Genomic DNA, 21,587 nt, shown 5'->3' with positions numbered 1-21,587 from the left:
CTGCTTGATGCAGTTTCCTAGAATGACCTTGATTTTCAAACTTGCAGATAGAGACAATAAACTAGAATTTATTTTTATTGTTCCCTGATCTCCCGTTTCCCCCCTACACCCCCTGTCAAGGAAGTACCTGCACTCTTACTATTTCTTCTGAAGCCCTCTTTCATACAAGAAAAGCATTTCTTCAAATGCTGCTGTTGTGTATAGGAAGAGCTCTGAAACTGGAGTCAGTGATTTTGGATGTATATATTTTTAGATAGAAAATCGATTTTTGGCTTCAGTCATAAGGAAAACTGGTTTAAAGGAACTGCACCAGTCCTCTTATTCCTCAGCTTCTAAAGCATGTCTGATTTCAGGTAGTTTGAATGCTAAAAGCATTAGTAAAACCAAACAAGCAAACAGCCTCCCCCCTGCCCCAGTAGTATCCAAAGGAAAACATAGGGTAACTTTGTGATACAGTTTTTTCTGCTTATGTAAGTGAAACACTGAGGAGCAAGTGCAAGGTTTGTTTTCCGTTATTGCCTTGTCAAAAAGAAAAAAAAAAAAAATCACTGTAGTCTAAATCAGTTTTTCTCTTTCCCATGAGAAGGGAGTATAAATTCCACAAAGCTTCAGCATTTCTTTCCTGAAATTATCCAAGAATGTAAGCCTTTGGAAAACTTAGTATCTAACTCCGCTCAGCTTTTGGTTTTGAACCCAGCTAATATAGCAATTTTTGAGGAACATAACCTGTACGAAGTACTAAGATTAGAGAAACGGTAAACAATAATCGCAGGTTTTGCAAGTCTGGGAAATTAAAAGAGAGTAGCTGGCGGAAGCCCCTACCCTTCAGAGATGCTTCGAGCAGTCCCAAGCTGGACAGGCTGTTCCCGAAGACCCGCCTCGCTAAGCGCGGCAGCTATAGAGGCAGCTATAGAGGCAGCTATAGAGGCCCGCCAGAGCCAGAGCCGGAGCCGGAGCCGGAGCCGGAGCCGGAGACAGGCACCTGCGGGGCGCGGCGGGCTCTCTCCCTCGGGCCGCCTGCCCGCCCGCCCGCCCGCCATTGGCCTGCCGCCGCTTCCCGCCTCCTTTGAAAGCTTGAGAAGGGCGGGCGGCAGCGGCGCCGCGGCACTCGGGCGGCGGGGCAGGGAGGGCACGGGCCGGGCCGGGAGCGGAGTGGCTGCGCCGGAGCAGGAGGCCGCAGGTAAACCCCGGGCAGTCAGGGGGCGGCGGCGGTCTTTCTTCACTCGGGAGTTTTCCCTCGTGAGGATTGCAGGCGGGTTCAGCTGACCTGAGTGAGCTTCACCGAGGTTTCGTTGCTCACGGGTCTTCTTGCAAGGTGGTGGCAGTAATCGAAGTCTTCGAAGTCTGTACGTTTAGTATAGCAGCGCTTGCCTTGGCAGCCTAGTGCTTCATAGTAGGTAGTATTCTTCTTTGCGTATTTATTTGGGTTCAGCTTCTACTGACTTGTTACGGTGGGCTTGCTAGCTAAGCAGCTGAACTTGTGGTTGTGCTAGCTGTGATGATTTATAAATGTATTTCTTAAGGTCCTAGCCCCTACAATAGCAGGGCAGTACTGTGTACTTTTGAACTGTGTTGCTTATGAAGTAGTAATGGAAAAACTTGTCTTACCGTTTCTTTTGTGGATTATCTTTTCATCTACTTGTTCAGTTGCCAAAAAATAGTGACATTAATGGTCAACCTATAAGGTAAGCTTTTTTCCTTGTTCTAAAGCTGTTGATGATGAAAACGAACTAGTGCATTTATTAAAATAATTTGCTGGAGACATAGAATTCATGTTACAACTGAAATGCATCTGATTCCAAAATTGTGAAACTCATTTTTGTTAGGTCTTGTTAAGTATTTAGCAAGTGTATGTTGATGAAGATCTCTTAATGAATTGATATTCTATGTACATTTGGCTTTAGTGTACTTTATTCTTTCGTAATTGGATGGGAATAATAAATCATTCTGGTGTTTCTTCATCTGTTTCAAGGTAGGAGTATCAGCTAGCACCATCATAGATATAATAGGGCTGCTGTGAGAACCAGGGTACAGAATATAACCTTAGGCCTGTATAGAAGTAGTTTGCAGGACTACCTTGATTTATATGCTACTTGAAGAAAAAGCAGGGAAGAATTACGAGGTACTATACTTATGGGGGGCTACAGGACAATTCAGTGTAAAATACCTCTGTATGTTTTCATCTGCCCTTAACATAGTTGTAATAAAGACTACAAATATGCATGAGCTCATTAGAACATGTCTGCTTGTACAGTTCATTACTTCTGAAACTACTTACGCTGAGCGCAGATACATAGTTCTTCCCTATGAAACTTCTGCATGGAAGTCTGCTATGGCTTGGCTACACAAGTAGGCTTTTTTTTGTACTACTGTTTACTCTGTCTATAAACTGTAAAGTCAGCTTGAACTAGAAATTCCTATCTGGTTCTTGCTTCCCCCCCACAAACCCCATCTTACAGCTTTTAGTTCTGCCATGGGGCAGAACTAAGCAGGATTCTGGTGGTAGCTGCCTTTGAAAACTGCCTGGGTGTCTCTTTGGAAATAGTCAGAATTTTAATGCACAGGCTGGCTGTGTTTGTCTATAGAATTACTGTTTCCAATAATATCCCTGCTGATCTCATGAAAGGCGAAAAAAATAAACAGTAATGAAAAAGATGCTGGGTTTGTTCCAGCTGAAAGGAACAGTATTTTTTTTTCTTCAGAACTCCTCTTCTTTTTCCCTCCCATCCACCTCCCTGGGTGCAATGCAGCTTGTATGTTGGGCTCCCCATGGAATTTTGTATGTGTGTGAGGTTTCTTTTTCCTCATAAAATAAGTCATCGTTCTGCAGGTCTTAAGTTCTCTCCCTCAAAATTCCTGTCTGAAAAGGACCTTGTGAAGTTAATCTAGTTTAAAGTAATGATCAAGAGATGTGCTGCTTCTGCCAAGTTTTGTGACTTCACAAATATGCCGCTTTCTCTCAAAAGTTTGTTGCTATGCAAGACTTGCAGACAGTAGCTACCAAATTAGTTACAGACCACAGACCATCTCCTGAAAGCTGCTCTTCATAGATGGTACCTCTGAGCTCAATGGGAGCTCTGTGACCAAGTTGTACACTTGAATTCAACAGGTCACCTGTGAGGATGGGCTTGTAGGGCTTGGATGTAAAGCGTAGCCTTGAACAGAGTGTGCTAAGGATGGGCTTGTAGGGCTGGATGTAAAGCGTAGCCTTGAACAGAGTGTGCTAAGGTACTGTTATTTTCTGCTCTCTCAAATGCAGTGCTTCAAATAGTAGTATTTAAAAGTAAAGGCAGTGTTTCAGATGACTGTTGTATCTCAATAATTCAGAAAAATGCCAGTAACTTTTCCCTTCTTTCCTTTTAACCTTTCTTCCTTAAATGGCTTTTTTTTCATTTAAAAAAAAGGGGGGGGAGGCTCTGTCTAGCATTTGCTGTATCTATAGGTGTGTTTGCCTGTAGATACATTTTCTTACTCTCATTACTATTACTATTCTTGAACTGTTATTCTTGTCAGTCATTATCCTCTCTGTATAACATCTTCAAGTAAAACTCAATTCTGTGAAGACTTGCATGTAATTAAGTGTATGCAATTAAGCATATGTGTATGTCTTTAACACCCTGCCCTGCCCATGGTACCTCTATTGTTTTTTCAGATTCGTTTTAAAGGATGCCTTACCCAGTTAGAGGAATTACTGGGGGGTGGAATCAGAGCAGCCAGTGAAGCATGCTGTGAGGTTCAAACAGATTCAGCACTACAGGTGTGTATGTGCGTTCCCCTAGCAAGAGGAAGGGCAGTCGTCTAGCTGAATTGTTTATCTGGTTATAATATACTAGTTGTGTTAAGCCTGCAAGAGGGGAAACTTAAAATCCTGGCATCCTGTCTGTACCAGCACTCTGCCTGTTGCTATTAGATCAGGGTAGGGTTTCTCTGTCCCACAGAACTCTGAGAGTGCAGAAAATGTTTCCACCCCGTGCTGGAATAAAGCAGATTCCCCCTTCCCCTCCCCCAAGCTTTTGTGGAAAAAAACAAAGTGTGAGCAACCCAAGCAGAATAGCCAATAGCTGGGTGAAGGGGGCTTTCCAGGGATGTAACAAACACAGGGTCAGGTGCCTTCCTTGAATCCAGGGCAGCGAACGAGGCCTTCTGTCTTTCATGTGACTGTGCTCGTTGCTGAAGCCTTCCGATTTCCAGGCAGGACAGGTGTATCTCGGCCAAAGAGTTTCGGTGCGGATGAGTCGACACCTCCTTTCCCCCTCCCTCCCCCTCGCCAATCCCTTGTTTGTTGCGCTGGAAGGCTTCCAACGAAATCTGTTTGCTAGTAACGATGGGGAACTGTTTTAAAAACAAAAGAGGGAGGAAAAACACCCCTACCCCCACCTGCCCCCCCCCCCCAAAACCCCCAAACAAACCAACCAACCACCAAACCAAAACCAAACCCCCAAGCAAAACCAAGGCCAAAGACGGGGTGAAACACGTGAGAAGCAGGGGGTTTCAGCGACAGTCATCCTTCGCTTGAGATCCGAGTTCGGGAAATCGAATCCCCCGGCGTAACCGGGAAGCCCTTCCCCGCTGGCGGCCGCGGCGCTCGGGTCCGGCCTGGCGGCGGGGGCGCGGCGCAGGGCCCGCCGGCCGGGGAGCGGGGCGGCTCCGGCGGAGGGCGATGCCCGTCTCTTAACGGATGTCTTACGGGTGCGGCGTGCAGATGTCGGTACCTCATTTTGCGAGCTAACTTAAGGCTTCCCCCGCGGCCGGGGAGGGACGTCTGCCGTTTGAGGAGGAGAGGGCGGCCGTGGGCATGGCAGACGGGATCCGGGCAGAGGCTGCGGGCAGGGAGGGGAGGCCGGCGGGAGCCGCGGAAGGGCAGCGGCATCTCTGCGCCTGCCACGACCTCGCGTACCGCGGAGGAGGTGCCGTCCCCGGCGCGGTCACGGCGGCTTGGCGGCGCCGGCAGGAGGCTGCCCCGCCGCCGGGCCCGGCCGCGCGGGGCGGCGGGCAGCGCGCGCGCGCAGAGGCGCGGGTGGCGGCCGGGGAGGCGGGAGGGGGGTGGGAAGGACGACACGGCACCGGGAGCGAGCGGGCGGGGCCGCGCCGGGACCCGCCACCTTTAGCGGCGGGCGGGGGCTCCGTAGAGGTCCTGCCGGTTTTTCTAGCCCTGCCTCTGAGTAGCAGCAGCGCCGGGGTGAGTCACTGTTTGGAAATGGAGTGGGCGGGTGCGCGTGCGAGAGAATGAATGATGTCAGGGAGGAGTGCGGCTCTCGGGGCGAGCATGAGACTCGCGGTAAACACGGCGGCGGCGGCCCCGAGCGAGCGCTGCCCCCGGCGCCCCCCGCCCCGGAGCCGCCCTCCAGCGGGGGAGCGCTTCCCGGCGCGGCACTGCTGAGGTAGCGCTGCGGGCAGGAAACCTCCCCGAGAAGTGTCGCCTCCGCTGACGCCCTTAACGCCGGTCCCTTTGGCCAGGAAGGAGAAGAGTCTGAGGCTGCGAGAGGAGCAGATTGCAGGGGCAGGTAGAGATTGTGGCAAACTTTCTAGCTGCTTCTGCGTGCGGCTACCTCAGCGGTGGGAGTGTCTGGCTGTAAGGAACTGCAAAGCCCGAACCCAAGAGCCCCGAGGCTCGAAAAAAGACTTCCCGCTGCCTTTAGAGGAGGAACTGCCAGCAGTGCGAGCTTTTGCGTAGACAGCTGAGTAGGTAAGTTGGGAACGGCACAGGTGGATTGAAAGCGTGGCATACCACAGGCAGGCACTTGGAGAGCCTCTTCCGCAGAAGACCTCTACGTGCGAACTGGACGGAGGCTGGGAAGAGCAATCTTGCACTTGTGGTCTCCTCCCCTTCTAGAGCATGTATGTTCTACCTGTAAAATAGTCTTAATTTTACTCTTGAAGAGGCCCCTCTAATTAGGGAGGGCACCCGCTGGGTTGATTTCTCTTGCAAATACATAATGCATGGAACGCGCTTAGTCTGCTGCTAAAAATTGTATGTTCCTGATGTGGGCGATGCGTGCGTACACCTTAGAGCAGTACCACATACCTAGTTGGACAGGAGGGGGCTTCAACATGCCTGGGTTCAGCTCAGGAAGATAAAGGATTACTATAAGGATCATAATGGGGTTGTAAAGATGCGTGGCTGTAGGGTTGATTGGTCTGGGGTTTGGTTTTTTTTTTGTTGCTGTATGTCTGCTCTGTTGAAGCCACGCTTAAACTTCCTGAAGTGCAGCAAAACTAATCTTCTTGACTTAGTGGCAGAGTACATTTCTATTAACGTTGCATGGTTTCTGGCTTAAATTTAGCTCAAAATACTTGTGAAAAGTAGTTAATGCATAATCTTCTGGCAAGATAATGAAACTCCTAGAATAATGTAGACCAGCTATTGTTCAGTTTAATCCATTTCTAATCTTTTTATTTGATTTTTTTAAGACCTTAGAAAATCAAATATCTATCTAGCCTCAAACCTTAATAGCTATTAATTTATAAACAGTTAATTATATAGGTGAATGTTTCTGTAGAGGTATTAGCATAAACTTAGCAGGTGCACAATATTTTCTGAGGCAGTGGGCCTTACAGAAGTTTTGGCAAGCTTCACTTTAAGTTGCATTTATGAAATAGTTTGCCTAAAAAACAAACTTCTTTTATTATATTCAATGTAGTTGCTTATGTATATTGTTATTTGACAGGGCAGGTTTTTGGAGACTGTATACCCTTAGATACTTTTTCTCTATTAAACCAATAACTTATTCTTTATTTTAACCTAACTTAAATGATCTAGGGCTTAATTTACTAGAAAGGTCAATGTGCTTGCTTCCATATTTTTTTTTTCCTTTTGGATAGGATTTACATTGCTTTTCAGTAAAAATTTATAATCCATGTCTGATTTTAGAGAAACATATACTTGTGTCTCTGTCCTTCAGAAAAATATTCTTCAAGTGTACCCTGTGTAATATGTGCAGTCACAATGGGTATTTGGACAAATCAAAGGGAGGGGGGAACTTTAGGTGAAATTATAAGGTGATGACAATAGTATGTAGATGAAGGCCCCTGATGAGATTGAGTTCACTTCAAGGACAGTACAGAAATCATACGATGGAGAAATGAGAACTTGAAGAGAGCAGAGGTGGATTTTTCTTTTCTACTCTTAGGTTGGTAATCTGAATCTAGAATGACTTTTATATACCCCTAAATTTTAAATATTGAGCCATGGTTGACATGTTGATGACCATCTATTTTTTCTGGATCATAAAAGCATCTTGTGATTGTAATAATGTAAGATGCAAAAATGATAGGGCTTAACAATCCTGTTTTCATAAGCCAGTTTTCTTCTGAATTCAAAACTTAATGTTATAAGTAGACATCAGAAGTATTATATCATGGATGCAGTATTGTGAAAAACTTCATATTTCCTTATCAAGTAAAAAAACCCAAACAAAACCACAACCCACCCACACACCTCCCTGTCTTTGGGAGGGCTAAGAGACTTCATCTCGAGTATTTTTCATTCTAAAAACCAGAGAATTCTTTATTTACAGTGTATTAGTATACCAAATAAAACTATGAAGACTTGAAAGTAGTGTATTGATTTTTAAGGATTAACAAAACAAAAAAAAAATATTGAAATGATTGATGGATTTAAAAAATGAGTAGTTTTTATTAAGGACCAGAGAAAGTAAAAAATGGTTGTTGAAGAGATGGCTCATTACAGTTAAGTCTCCTTGCATAGAAATGGACTTTGAAGATGCAGATATTTGTAACAAAACTGCATGCATCTTCTGTTTGGATTTTTTTCTAATTTTGATGGGCTATTGGCCTACAATGTTCTTTGATACTATTTGTGAGGAGTGGACAATACAGATGCTGTGACACTTTATTTAGTATGGCTATGGTATTGCAGTAGTCCAAACAGATGCTGGGAAGATTAATGTAACACTAGGTCCACTGTCTTCAGAGATCTCTGTCTGCTGGGAGAATTGTTTGTACCATGGACGCCACTGTCCCCGAAGATGCTGCGGACACTAAAATGTTAGGCATCCAGGCACCACTGTCCCAGCAGATGCTGAAGACCTTAAGAGCTGCTGATGGGAAAGTTTTATGTAACACAGATAGCTCTGTCTTGTCCATTCTGCACCTGTTTGAAAGATATTTCTTAACTATACTGAACCCAACTGTTTTAGTGAGGCTCCAGAACTTTAATAACCACAAGTGTCTCCTATATTAGGACACTTGCTTGCTTTATCGCTGTTTCTCTTCTCTAGAATAGCTCTTGTGTGGACGTGTGTAATACAAAGAATAAAGTACTTCTTACCCATATAGTTGGGTTTGGAAGTCTACTTTATAGCTGTTGATATCAATTTTAATAGGACAAAACTGTATACTAAAACTAAATCAGCTTCAGGAAAACCTGTTACTTGCCCTCTAACATACATGTAGTACCTGTAATACAAAGGGATTACTGTGCCTTGGGTTCATGCTTGTGGTTTGCTGAGTAAAACTTCCTGCCTTACCGTGTTGAGTCCCTTTCAAAACATGCTGTGTCAAGTCTGGGTCCTCTTGTTTTTTTTTGTAGTCTGGCATTAAAAAATATTGAGGTCTAGTCTGTTGTACGGATGAAGAAATTAAAATAGTTTGTCAGAGTATCTGAAGCTGTTGAGTTAATCATTGTGAATAGAATGGTTCTTAATAAAACAGTGTTCAGGTCTTCAATCCTCAAAGAAAATAATTCTTGAGCATGATTTTTCAGGAAAACTTCATTGCATTTACTCTGACAAGACAGTTTTATGGTAAAAAAGCATGTATTCAATATTTAACTATTTAATTTTCCAGATAAAATACCTTTTCTCAGATGTGTAACCCTAAAGAAGAACATCCTGTTCACTTGAAAAAGCAGGTGTCTTTCTTTCACTTGCCTTCCCCAGTTTATGTAGGTTAACTTGCAACTGCCGTGTTTAAGTTTCAAGGACATCCCACTTACTCTTTATAAACTTTGTAAATAAAACCTAAGTTGCTGCTATCAGTGGAACTGTGAGGCTTCCAAGGGGTGAGCTTTGCTGCCGCACAAAGCAGTGTCTTACTATTTCTGGCTTTTAGAGTTAATTTCTTGCTGCTCCCTTCTGTAGTCTTCTGGGTTTTTTTGGTCTATATATTCAGATTTCCTTAGGCTGAATCTTACTAGAATCCTGTGCAATGCAGTAAGCTTCACACTAAGCTTTGCAGTGTTTTTATGTGTCTGTGGTTACTGATGCAAAGTGGACTGGGGTTGTACACCTGTTCTTCCTTGAGAAAAGATGCTGAGCCTCTGGGGTGCAGCACTGAATGTTTTGGAAAGTTGCATCAGCTTAACATGGGTGACTTAAGCTGAACTGATGCGGAGCACTTCTGGACACTTTTGCTTAAGAAGGGCTATAGTTAAATTCATTCAGGATTATTTTTGAGCAGTGATCTGGAATCTTAAATGGAGTGTGTAGAGTTGAAGTCAGTTTCTTAGATAAAATGTGAGCATATTGTGGCTGAACCTGAATAGAAAAGTTTGGAGTACAAATGATGATTAAATGTGTATCTTCAATTCCAGTAATGTTACTTTGAAGGTGAAAGAGATGGACATCATGAAAGAAATCAAACAAAGTGAGCAAGACAAAACCAGGAAGCTAAATATATTTAAGCTGTTCATTCTAATCCCCCATTTGAGAATTTACAAACTGCCTGCAGCAGTTTGTAATCACTGGTTTTCAGAAACTCCCCAGGCAGTTGGTAATGTTTTCAGTGACATACGACGTTTGAGGCAGGTTTACCTGTCAGTTGTCATAAACCAGTATGTCCCATGTAAAGTTATGTAACTTTTATTAATTTGGAAGAGAAGTTCTTTTTGCCTAGTGTCTCTGTTGATATCTGAGGCCCAGGTCAGTCTTGCTGCTATTGTAAACTCAAATGTACCAAGAATGAAGTTTTAAGTACTAATATGGGTTAAATCATACTAGTATGCTTACTCAGTTTTCATCTTTATGCTAGTTCTGATGGCAGTCACTTACTGGAGTTTGCATTTGTAGGGTGTAACTTATGGGAGGGTTTTTTTGGTTTTGTTTAATTGCAGCTCTCTACTGTTCATGCCTCTAATACTAGAACTTAAAGCTGGTTGTTGGGTTTGTTTTTCTTTTTAAAATCTTGGTTAATTGTAAAATAACTGGGAGTTTGTAACCCTATCAGAGTGCAGGACTCTGTCCAGCCTCAAAGAACAAGCCTCTGACAGAGCCTGTCTAGAACCTGGATCTTCTAAGACCTAGCTTAAAGCCTTAAGCAAAAGTAATGGTTTTCCTTTATTGAGTTTATTGCAAGTGTTTTGGCATATGTTACCATCCCAATATATCTTTAATAGAACACTTGCATCTGTAGAAGTCCTTTATTAAGAAGTCACATGCTCTCACTGATTGTTTTTTTCTGTTGAAACCTGTTTGCATTTCTTAGTTTTTCTCTTCTTAGAGCTTTTATTCCACTTCACCTCCTAAGATCTTAAACTGTTGTGTGATGAGTGCTGAATGACTTCTCACAATTAGTTTCAGTTATGTGAAATGTACATAAGTGACAAAATGTTTACTTATGCACACACCCAAGTTCCTGCTTATGTTCACTCCAGTGCTGGACAGTTGGTTAGCGGAGCAGACCTAAATAAGGAGACAGAGTCTCCTTGTTTAGGTGACATAATTTGCTAAAGAGAAACAGCAGTAGAGAAGGTCATGCCTCATAGTTGTTAATTCTGTCTTTCATATGGAGGGCACAATATAATCCTATAGCTTGTTGATAGTTCTAATACATTTCTACAGTAATTACAGCTCATCTGATGTGGGTGCTTTTTTTTTTGGTACTTTCCCCACATCAACCTTGTCAATGGGAAACAGCACTTGCTGTTTGTAGGTGCTTTATAAGGGTGCCAAATACCACTGCCCATGTCTCACTTTGAGACTGAACACAGACTGTATTGAAGCAAACTGTTCCCATCACTGCCACTGCCTCAAAAGGACATTTTAAAAACTGCAATGCTGTATTACTGTCTTAACACTGCTAAAAACATGCTTAATGTAGAATTGTCGTTTCATTCTCTGCCAGTTATTGTGGTTCAAATTTATGTATTACAATTTCAATATAAAACCAAAAGCATTTAAACTGAAATTTTTGCAGCAAATTTCTTTTTTGTTTGTTTAATGCTGAGAGAAATTAATTGCTATGGAACTACTTTGGGTTAGTTTGTACTTACTAGTTTTTCTGACAACTCACCTATTTTAGGAGCGTATAGAAACTATCAATATGGTGTAGCTTAAAAAGTTAACTCATGTTACTTTTAGTTTCTGTGTAGTAGGAGTCTGACAAAATTCCTACCAAAGCTTGTATTCTTTCCTATTTTCATAATACTGTACTAATCTGTAAGGGTGCTGTGTAAGAGTTCTTTACAGTGTCATTCTCAGAAGCATGAAATTGTCTTCATTTGATTTCACTCTGATTTTGTATACCATTTTGAGTGTGTCACCTCACAAGAGTTCATTCCTGTCTTCTGGCATATCACCTTGGTCTTGTAGAGGCTCATTGTGAACACAAAATTTGGCTCTACTTAATAAGTAACAAGGCCAACTTAAGACAGTTCAACTGCAGTTATTGAAGAAGTGCAGATGCTCAGTCTGCTGTGTTTTCACAGAATTATTTTGTTTCACTGCATATGTATACTTTGCACAAAGCTTCAAGTGATTTTGAAATTTTCTGAAAAAAACCCAAACATCTCTATTTGATGTGGAAAACGTGCCAGAAAGCTAAGGGTGGTCCTCCAAAGTGAAGCTGTGTTTCTTTCTGTCCTGTGAGAAGGAGGATTGACTGAAATTACTTGAATCCTGTATTGACTATTGAAACTGATCATGCACTAAAATAGTAAAACAACTCTTTTCAGTGTTTTTGTTTTCCTAGAAATATGTTAACTTCCATGATGGACTTCAGTCTTGAGAGGAAGGGCTGTGGCATCCTGTTTCACTCTGAAGTATTAAAGGCATTGCTCCTTCTAAGGTGCCATAGTGACCTTGGAAGTTAGTATGAAGGCAATTTACTGAAGAGTTGAGTGTTATGAGTTTAAACTTCCTTCCACTACGGTGATTGTGTCCTGAATTTGCAGACATTATTTAAAATCATCATCTTAGCATATTTACCACCATGAAATTGAATACTACATGTGCTATATAGCTGAATGGCAAGCTCTCTCCACTGAGGATAGCTTTTTTTTGTAGTAAACATGGTCATTAGCTTCCTCTATGCAGTTCATAAAAAATTGGCTAAGCTATTCTCATGTGCACAAGCAGCCATAAGTATTTATGACAATTAGTCATTTTTTCTGTCTAGAACAACTTGTGTATGTCAAGTAGGGTGGAATAATGTGTATGTCTATGGTAAAAGTCAGTAGGATGGATGAAATACATCTCAGCTGACCAGCCATGGGACAAGGCACAATGCCTGTCAAATATCAAAGCTAAAGTAGTTGGGCTAATGAAGTTTTCAGCTCTAACAAATCTAAATAATTACACTTCTTGCTCTATAAGTATTTTTCATTGGTATGTAGTGTTTCTTTTTTAAAAGCTTAATTCACAGATTACAGGCAGTGTACGCTTTCCTGTGTACACGACTTTCTAGTCATTGGACAATCTGAACAAGATTAAGTAGCTACCTGGCTTAGTCTTACTCTGCAGGATGAATGTTCCCATAAAAAGTTTCTGTTTTTTTCTTTTTTTTTTCTTAATTTGGACTTGGAGAAAGTTTAAAATAAACTCTTAAACATTATAGGGTTTGGACTAAACTCTTTAGCTCTCTTACATTTGAGGAGCTCAGTACTGAAAGACTGAAGTTAAAATGGGACACTATTCCCCCTCAAGGGCCTGAAGTGCAGAGAAGAGTTGCAGGAAAGCAGGAGCTCTCTGCTCTATTGTGCTGCATTAATGGCAAACACTAGAACTATGTTCTTTTACCTTACCCACAACTTTTTTTGAGTGTGCGTGCGTGTGCGCTTTCTTCCTATTCTTCCCCTGCATCCTGTTGTAGTGAAATCAGACAAAGCTTTTAGCGCTGCAAGCCTTTCTAGAACATGTGTTCAAGGCAACGCAGTTTAGTCAAAAATTGACTGTGATGCATGTAATATGCAGAAAAGGTTGTTGGTTATCAAAGTCTGTATTGCTTTCATAAGGACACCTACAAGAGAAGTATTGTACTTAGGCCTCAAAATTTGCTCAAAGAACTACTATCTTGATTAATCTCCCATAACAATTACTATTATGAAAATGCTTACTCCAGTTTTAATGGTTTGTATTACTCAGCAGATGTTAGACTGATATTACATAGCTTATGATTTGGTTATGCATTGCTGAAAATAAAACATGAAAAATCTACTGACACATGCATTTGTAGTGATATTCTATAGTGTTTTCAATTAGAATCAGGTTACAAGCCTTTCTCCTTTCATCAGAAGGCTTGTAGACTGCAGGATGCAGTATTTTTGTTGTTGTATACTTGAAATAGCGTGATTCACTGGAATAAAAGACAGTCTTGGTGGACAGAAAATGTATTGTCATTTAGCATGACTTTTTTGTCTTGTTGCTGTTATGACTTTTAAAACACTCTGTTTCTACACCTCTTATCTCTTCTTTTCATGAGTCCTATAGGTCTAGGACAGTTCATAGATTGAGTTGAAGAGCAAAGGCAGCCTCTGCTTCTTTTTTTTTTTTTTTTTTTTAGTTGGCCAGTGCTGTCACTTCATAATTCCAGGTACGTGAACTGGAAGTACCATGTACACCTAGAAAACCTCTCCACTTTCTTAGTTTAGAACTTCTTGGGCATTGTTTGAACTATGATGTGGCTGCTGCTTGTTTCTTTGCTAAATCTCACCATCTTTGACACAAACTCATTGTGAGCAAAATGTCAGACTTAGTCTGAGGGAACAGATTGAAATGCTTCACCTGAAGCAAGTCAGTTTGGGGAGTTGAAGGCATGTAGGCCAGATGTACTCATGAATTGACCTATACCTTAGCTCAACAGGACCTTCTTCCTGAGATCAAGGCATCAAAACTGGTTAATCAGTTTTGGCCTAATGTTTAATGTACAGTCTGATGTAACTTAAGTCTAGCCTTGTCTGAGAGGACCTTTTTGTCAGTGTTTACCTCTTAGCCAGGCAGCATCTGTAGAGCGATTGCCCATGAAGTATGTTTGCGGATAAGCTATATTTCAAGTAGATCTTCATGTTGGTAAGTTGTCAAACATATATCCTCTTATCTAACAGTTCAGGATGGAGTTATACTTTAAAGTATGTGGGTATGTGAGCACCCTCTTGTCTTGTGTTATTCTGCCTCCTGTATGTGTGGTGAAAGTGGTCCGTATAGTTAAACTGAATAGTAACTTGTTCCCTATTTTTTTGGTTTGGTTTTGGTGGTTTTGGATGTTGGTTTTTTGTTTGTTTTTTTTAATTGCCTGCTGTGAAGTCCCCACTCTAGCTCAAATGTTGAGGGTTAGTGGAAACTTGAGTTCAAGCTGGAAAGTGTCTTAATATGTGTGTATGAGTATTCAGTGTTCTGGTGTCTGACCATGCTTAAGAGATTTTACTGTGAATTCTGACCCTGGATGTTTCAGGTGACTGCTCTGACTGATTCCTTGCAGAATAAGAGACCACAGCTTGTGCCATCATGGTCCTTGTGCTGTTGCCCCGTAGAAGCAGACTTGAATAGGTCTCAATTCTGCCCAAATCTGTTTCATAACTCTTACTGTCAGACATGAGGAAACTTTGGGAAGCTGAGAACTTTCTCTGAATAGTCCTTTTTAGACTAGGATAGTTAATTACTCTGTTGGAATTCAACTATTTCAGAGTTGAAGATGATACAACTTTCTCTGAGTGTGGGCTTTAGGATAGCTATCCTAGGAATGTAGCGAGAAACATTTTTGGCTTTGGAAGATGTTTTTGTTCAAACGATGCGACACTCCTTTTCTGCTTGTGATCCACACATCTGAGTTGTCAATATTTAAGACAGCTCACGATGTGCATTATCTTAAATAAAAGGAAATCAGATTTACTCAGAGGCTGGATGTGATTTTTCAGGCTGACTTGTTTCCCAGTCTTTGCTTGAATACTAACACTACTACATAGAAAACCTGTTTCCTGTGTGTTCTTTGTCTTGAGTGAGGTACTGAATGATGGGAACTCATCTGGGAAGTTTTAGGAAGGGATAATATATCTCCTGTAGGGCATAGGTCCTGCTTTCTGAAGGACTTAAACTACAAAATTCTAACTCAGTTTGTATCTTATGCCAGAGCAGCATTTAGCATCCCTTGTGGTGTAAAGACTGTTTTTAGACAGTTTCTTCAAACTTTTTTCATATGTGCATACTATTAAAAGAGCTTCTGGTTATTTAAAAAAAAAATCTAACAGAAAAAGACTCTTAGACTTCTTAAAAGTCAAAGCGTTAGGAGGGGGAGAAAAATAGATTGGCTCTGGGACTTTAGATAAATTCCTTCCATTCTTTTTTAAAACAACAAAACCCACCCTACACATGGGTAACTTGTGATCCACTATCTTTGTTTATACAGAAATACAACAGAGATAACTGGACTTCATGCAGTTAAATAAAATTAACATTGACCTGTAATATGAGTTAAAATTGCATGGCCTAGACTGTTTGCATGAACGATCTCTAATTATTACTGCTGCACTGAAGGGAGTGGAGCAGCTTAACACGGGGTGGAATTTGCAGGTATCCTAGTGTCCTGGTTTCTGCTGGGATAGAGTTCATTTTCTTTCTAGTAGCTGGTATAGAGTTTGGGATTTAGTATGAGAAGAATGTTGATAACACACTAATGTTTTCAGTTGTTGCTAAGTAATGTTTAGACTAAGTCAAGGGTTTTTCAGCTTCTCATGCCCAGCCAGCAAGAAGGCTGGAGGTGCACAAGAAGTTGGCACAGGACACAGCCAGGGCAGCTGACGCAAACTGGCCAAAGGGGTATTCCATACCATGGGACGTCATGCCCAGTATATAAACTGGGGGGAGTTGGCCCAGGGAGGGGGGGGTGGGGTGGACCACTGCTCTGGAACTAACTGGGCATCGGTCAGTGACTGGTGAGCAGTTGCATTGTGCACCACTTGTTTTGTATATTCCCATTCTTCTATTAATATTATTGTAATTTTATTATTGTTAATGTTATTATTTTCTTCCTTTCTGCCCTATTAAACTGTCTTTATCTCAACCCACGAGTTTTACTTTTTCTTTCCCAATTCTTTCCCCCATCCCACTGGGTATGGGGGGGAGTGAGCAAGCTGCTGCATGGTGCTTAGTTTCTGGCTGGGGTTAAACCACGACACCCAGGTTCACTTCTGTTTCCAGCTAACTAAAAAGCCTTTATGGGTGGCAGCTTGTATGGCAAGTCCTGAACCAGCCCCATCTTTGTATCTTGTCTTAATAAAGCAGTTTTAAGAGATTGCATGAGGTGGGATTAGTGTAGAATGTTTCAGGCCATCTTCTTGGGCTGCCCCAGCTGTCATTAACATCTTAGTATGACTCAGATTTTTGGGTTGTAGCCTAACGTACATGGGTCTTTTGTTTTCTTCCTAATGGTTTTGCATTAGTCTAGAGGGCTTTTGTCTCTCTCCTTTGCAGTCCTGTAATTGCTACTGTGGAGGTGTTTCTTACTACACAAAGTCTGTCATGCAAGGCATGGTATTAACATGTTTAATATTGTTCTTGTCATGTTGTGTGAAGTGTTATCTTCTGTGTTTCAGTTATGCAGCTCTGAAACTATGAAGTTACTATGCTTTAAAGCAGTGACTGTCAATGAAATTGGCATGGTTGACCTTCTAGATCAAGTGCCTATGAGACTTCCCTTCACACCCTTTGCTGTCTCTAGAATAGATGTGAGTTCTTAGGGTAGTATTGGTGCCACTGATGTTTGGATGCATTGTCCTACTCCTGGCAGATGATACTCTCCCTGAGGAGAGCAGTTAAGAGCAGAGGTGTGTGCAATGGCTCTGCCTGTGAAATGGCCATGCAGCAACAGTTCCTGGAACAGCTGATGTTAGCAGAGACTAGATTCCGTAAGCCCCTGTGCTGGCCTGTGTTTAGCTAGGTAGGTACCTTAACAAGTGGCCTGGATTGCTGTAGTGCTATGTTGATGAAAGCTCTTGAAATCCAAGCCCCTATAGTGTCTAGCTTTCAAGTTCTGCTCTAGAAAATAATTCTCCTGGATTATGTCAATATGCCCTGAAGTTAGAAGGTCACTTCTGAAGTCAGTATGTGAACTGTCCTTGCTGATATATGCAAATCTCTTTTGGCATAATTGGTATTTTTGAGGAAGATTTATGCAGGAGCACAGTAGAAATAGCAATATGTAATGAGATGTCCTTCTTTATGAGAAGCCACCAGTTGGTAGACCAGAATAATTGTTTTTACTGTGCCCTAATTTTGCTGAGTTCTGCATTCTTTTCTTTTAAAACTGATTACTCTATTTCCAGTTGAACACTTAGTTCTTTCCTTAGACTTCTGTAACTGATCACGTGGAATTGGTTGATTCACCACTTATTTACTGTACACCATGGTTACTTAGTACACATTCACGACATCACTGGTCTTGGTGAGTCTAAGACTGACTTTATTCTCTTAAACAGTTTTGTCAGCTGCAGTTCTGGCTGCTGTTTTGGGGGAACAGTTTATAGAATCTGTTCGTCAGCTTGTAGTTACAGTCTTTCTACATTTCAGCTAGTCTATGTGACACCTCTTTATGTCCTCCCTTTCCTCTCCCAAATCAGTGTATATGTAGATGTCTGGTTGGACATGGGATAAGAATACTTTAAAATGCTCTTTGAATAATTTTTATAAAATGCTTTCTATTAGAAAGAAGTTTGAGAGCTCTAGGACCTCATGTGAAAAAGCGCCCAAGAACTATGAAGTATATTTGGAAATAACTTTTTCCAAATGTCCTTTCTGAAACATCTTGTTTGATCACACATTCTTTTTTGCCTGTCACCCCCTGCCGCACTGAAATTTCTTGTGGATGGTGAGGCAAATGTCAAAACTGACTTGGGTTCCAGCTTGTGTTTTTTACTGTGGAAATAGTATCTTGACTCGAAATTTAAAGTGATAGTAGTGTTACTGTTCAAGTCTTTAAACAAATAAATGGAAAATAGTATTCAGCTGCAGCACACTGTAACTGATACAAATGCCATTTAGCAGACAGTTTGATAGGCCAGCTTGTATTTCCACCTCACATTCATGCTTGATTGGTTTGAGTGATTGTTTACTTTCCTCTACTTCTAAAGATAACTGGTTCAATGATGACTAGAAGCTTCCCTTGGGCATAAGAGGTAGCTTACAGAGTGGAAGTGGCTACCTGAGGTATGTGGTACAGTGTATTATAAAAGCATTCTATGTAGATTCAGAGTAATCTCACTACTTTCACACCAGATTTTACCAATTAGTATGATAAGATCAGTAGAATTCAGTGATTAGATTATTAATTTCATTTGTACCTTTGTAGTCATGCTGTGTGTGCATGGACAAGATGTAGATGTTACAAAGCAGTTCTCTAATGCTACAATGAGAGAATCTAATGATGGCTTTTCTAGGAGCAATGCTGAAGATGGTACTTGGCTGTTTTCTTGCAGGAATAGTTTTAATCTTGCAGTTCTAGTAAATGGGAATTTGGGACGAATGCCACTAACTTTGTTCTTTAAATCCTTTTTGACCGACTTGGTTCTCTAAATTCTTTTTAAAAGCTTCAAAAAAGCAATAAACTTCTCAGACTACTAGGTGAGAAGGGGAAGGAAAATAAATGAAAGGGTTGTTGTGAACGGTAAAAGCCTCTATGCTGAGCTTTGAGAGGCTTGGAATAAAAAGATTTTGTTATTGCGGTGATGTTCAATGCAGGCTTGTTAAAAGTTAGAGGATAGAAAGTATTTCTTACCAAAGGCTGCAGTTTAGCAGGGAATAATGAAGGGAGGTTTGAATCATTTTGGAGATGTTTAGTCAGGTACTGAGGTAAATAGTAGCTCTGTGAGGGGCAGTAAAAACACATTAACAGTATTCTTGGCACATGAGTATTCTGACCTGTAGAGTGAGGCTCAAATGGAGATAGCAAAATGTCTGGGAAAGGTTTTACAGAAAGAACTTGGGTGATATTTGTAATTATTTTTGCCTGCTGTTCCACTGTTACCATCTTCTTGAAACTTTATTTAACAATGATACCCAGTGTTGTGGGGAGATAATGCGCCAGGCAGAAGAGATAATTCTAAGGAAATGTGTGTTCTGTTTGTCAATCTGGCAGAAACAAAAATGAAGAAGGAGGTGTTGAAGTGCATAGTACTTAAGTGTTTAGGATTTAAAGCTAAACTGTGACTTCTTCCCTGACTAATTAAATAATATAAAAAGCAAATGTGTTTTTCTTGTCAGCATAATGTGGAAAGTATTTTTTTTCTATTAATAGAAAATCTTGAGCTAGTGGAACACTTGAACAAGTTTAAGGAAGACCATGGGACTGCATTGGAAGCTTAGATTGTGATGACTTTTTAAACAGTTTTAACTGTGTAGTGCTTAAACTTGATGGGTAGAATTTCAGTGAAACCCAGTTATGTATAGGAAACTTTATATAACTTTGGTCGTTGCAAACTGGAAGCTCACATAATGTATTAGGAAAGGATTCTGTGCTGTTGCTTTAATCCCCTATATAAACCTCTGTGTGGGTTGATCATGGTATTCACTGAAATTGCTCAGTAGTCTTAACTTCTTGGTGTTAGAATTAAACTTACCTGGTTTTACTTCTGAAAGTGTAGCATGCAAAGCTGCAAAAAAAAAAAAAGTTGAGAGGGGAAGCAAACATTCAGTGTGTGAGCTGGATGTAGATTTGGGTGTCTGAGCCTGTGAACAAATGGCTTGAAAAAGAGGTCTGAGTATTCCCATCTCTGTTTTACTGTGGGTGTTGGTTGTGATGTGAGATCCTTATGCTGTTACTTCTTGGTGGTAGGTGAGGTTAGAAGTGGCAGTTGTGGCAAGAAGGTAGAGGGGAAGACCAAAATAGGGGAGCAGATCATGTTTCATGATCAGTTTCAGCCAATCTGTGTTTACAGTCAATGATAGAGTATGTGTTGTGCCTTTATCATTCCTTTTAACTAATATTCTTGAAGCTTTTCAGGCAGCTACATAGGAGTTAAGCAAGCTGAAAACTATCTAGGAGTTTTTAGTGGGGAGGGAGAAGGTATTCGTGACTCCTGTTTTGTTTGGCAGCGTGTAGCGTGCTAAATTTTTAGTGTTGGCACAGAGGGCAAGACTTTGATCAGAATACATTCACAGGTTACCTGAAGATAAGGGGTGGGGAAGGAGATACTAGTGTTTCTGAAAAGGGATGTTTTCATTGCTTGAGCCTCTGAACACAGCAAGTGTTGCTCCTATGTAGAGATCTGTAATTTGTAATGTGCCAGTCAAACTCAGGGATATGTGAAACTAGCTTATAGCATGATACTAATCAGTTTTAAATATGCCCTGTCCTTAGAATTAATGTGGTGTCTTTCTGCTGTCACTAGATGAGGATTACAGTCAATGGTTGTCTCTTTAATGTCATATGCCTTGCAAGGACCAATGTCTGTATTTGACTTCTGTTAAATGTGAGTTACAAGGTATGAACCTCTGTGTATATTTCAGTGCTAAAATAGCTTTTGTCTGGTTTGTACAACTTGTGCATGTATTCCTGTACAACATTAGCAGGTAAAAAGTAAAATATTCTGCAGACTTAAGGTTATTGTCCTCTCACTTTAAACTTTTAGGAAGAGGGTTCCTACTGCTGCAGGAAATACTTGAGAATGTTCTCGTGAATGTGACCTCTTATTTTGGAGTTTGGAGTTGGCACTTCTGCTTTTTGGGAGTAGCACACGGGGCGGGGGGGGGGGGGGGATGGGGGGGGGTGTAGGAATTTGACAGGCATTATCTTCTTGATAATTGTCCAAGTATTTTTAGGGTGTATCACTGATAAATTTACTCTAAGTATGTGACTTCCTCTTCTAGCTGCCTGATGACTGATAAGCTCTAGCATAGTCACTTTAAAGCACACATTAGTCACTGTGATTCCTCACCGCCCTGTACTGAAAGTGGTGACTAATCTCTGGGTCTGACTTTCCATTAGGAAGCACAACCTTTGTCCTCGGTAATTAGGTGGAGGATTTCACATAAGTCTGAAACATTCCTGCCTTCTGTGCTGGGCCCCCCACCCCACAGCCAGTAATCTGCAACTTTTGTGTGAGCTAGAAAGGATGTGGGGCATCAGATGTGCTCTTAACAAATCTTTAAACCTTGCTGTCTCTTTGAGGAGAATCTCGCTTTCGATAGGGGTTCTTCAAGAGTGTCTGCAAAGCTATAGCAGAATGAAAGCAAGTAGCAGTGAGAAGCCTGAGATGCTCAGATGGCAAACTACATAAAAGCCTGATGATCCAGAGGTTTCTTTTGCACTCTTTTGGAATTATTTTGCCTGACAAGACTGAGGCGGTACAGTGACTTCCACTCCTTTTATAAAGAGTGTGTAATAGTCATTTTAATAAATAGAAAACAGGATGTAAGCCCAATATT

At 41.3% G+C, this 21,587-nt stretch overlaps 1 protein-coding gene across 4 annotated transcripts in view; it reads left to right on the top strand.

The window, feature by feature from the left end:
- The window catches only part of SGMS2 (sphingomyelin synthase 2), a 60,640-nt gene that overhangs the window by 14,332 nt on the left and 24,721 nt on the right, over window positions 1–21,587 (top strand). The window contains exon 1 of one of the 4 annotated variants that reach the window (XM_069783079.1): window positions 1,101–1,180. The exons of 1 other annotated variant lie outside the window; for it this stretch is intronic. The gene's annotated coding sequence lies outside the window, so the exon portion shown is untranslated. Of the gene's footprint in view, window positions 1–1,100; window positions 1,181–5,103; window positions 5,180–5,216; window positions 5,687–21,587 lie in introns of those variants that run through there. 2 more of the 4 variants (XM_069783095.1, XM_069783071.1) reach the window with 2 other exon arrangements.

The sequence above is a fragment of the Haliaeetus albicilla genome, chromosome 1 (assembly GCF_947461875.1).
Source record: "Haliaeetus albicilla chromosome 1, bHalAlb1.1, whole genome shotgun sequence".
Classification (NCBI taxonomy): domain Eukaryota; kingdom Metazoa; phylum Chordata; class Aves; order Accipitriformes; family Accipitridae; genus Haliaeetus; species Haliaeetus albicilla.
The sequence above is the reverse complement of the archived record's forward strand: the minus strand, read 5'-3'. Positions and strand labels throughout refer to the sequence as shown.